Source organism: Dioscorea cayenensis, unplaced genomic scaffold (assembly GCF_009730915.1).
Source record: "Dioscorea cayenensis subsp. rotundata cultivar TDr96_F1 unplaced genomic scaffold, TDr96_F1_v2_PseudoChromosome.rev07_lg8_w22 25.fasta BLBR01001891.1, whole genome shotgun sequence".
In the NCBI taxonomy this organism is placed as follows: domain Eukaryota; kingdom Viridiplantae; phylum Streptophyta; class Magnoliopsida; order Dioscoreales; family Dioscoreaceae; genus Dioscorea; species Dioscorea cayenensis.
The window spans coordinates 13589-14555 of record NW_024088282.1 but is presented as its reverse complement, the minus strand read 5'-3'; the positions used below and the strand labels follow the sequence as shown (position 1 = coordinate 14555).

The 967-nt window shown below is 42.1% G+C and overlaps 1 non-coding gene across 1 annotated transcript; it reads left to right on the top strand.

Annotated features, from left to right (window-relative positions):
• The first annotated feature begins 575 nt into the window (after window positions 1-575).
• On the top strand, window positions 576-682 carry LOC120257124. Its single transcript, XR_005535531.1, has one exon. It is a non-coding gene; the product is annotated as a small nucleolar RNA R71 (small nucleolar RNA).
• The last annotated feature ends 285 nt before the right edge of the window (window positions 683-967 follow it).

Here is a 967-nt window from a genome sequence, read left to right as displayed (position 1 = left end):
CTCTCAGATCGGTCAGTCGGTTTTCCAAACGTGAAACTCGGTTCTCCGTATTCGGGGCTTGTTATTGTTGTTGGAAACCATGGTGGTGCCATTATCTTCTCGCTGCTCTTGATTACTCCATGAAAGATTTGGGTGGCTTCTCCAACCTGAATGGTAGGTGTTGCTATATAGATTACCTTGGTTTCTCATTGCATTATCCACAAAGTTCACTTGTTCTACTGAGGATGTACCACCAATAGAAATAGGGGCAAACTCAGATGGAGCAGGTCGCTTCCCCACACCTTATGCAACAGTCCGTCCCCGACACTCTAATAGAAGTTAGAGTGTCTAACGTCTTGCTCAAAGACTTCACTTGGGCCGGCGATGAAGTAACTGCATCAATCTCATGAAGTAAAGCTACCTTCTTTCTGTCTTTTGTGTTCTATTAATAACTTTTCATATCCATTTCTTCAATGAGAAGCCGGGCTTCTTCCGGGGTCTTGCTCCCTAAGGTACCTTCTACTATAGCATCAAGTAACTATCTTGTGCTCAGATTCAACCAATTATAGAAAGTCTGAATGATCATCTACTCGGGGAACCCATGTTGAGGACATTTCCATAGGAGATCCTTGAACCTATCCCATGTCCCAAATAGAGACTCCAATTCTGTTTCCACAAAAGAGGATATTTCATTCCTAAGCTTTGTAAATTTTTTGAGAGGGAAATATCGGGCAAGAAAAGCTTCTACCATCTTCTTCCATGTAGTGATAGATGCTTTAGGTAATGAATGTAGCCATTGCTTCGCTCTTCCTAACAAGGAAAACGGGACGGTCCTCAACTTGTTAGCATAATCTGTAACACCATTGATCTTGAGTTTGCCGCACACTTCCAAGAAGTTTTCTATGTGATGGATTGATCCTCATCGGTCAAACCATTAAATTGTGCCAACTGCTGTGATATTTGGATGAATGTTGGCTTAAGCTCAAAA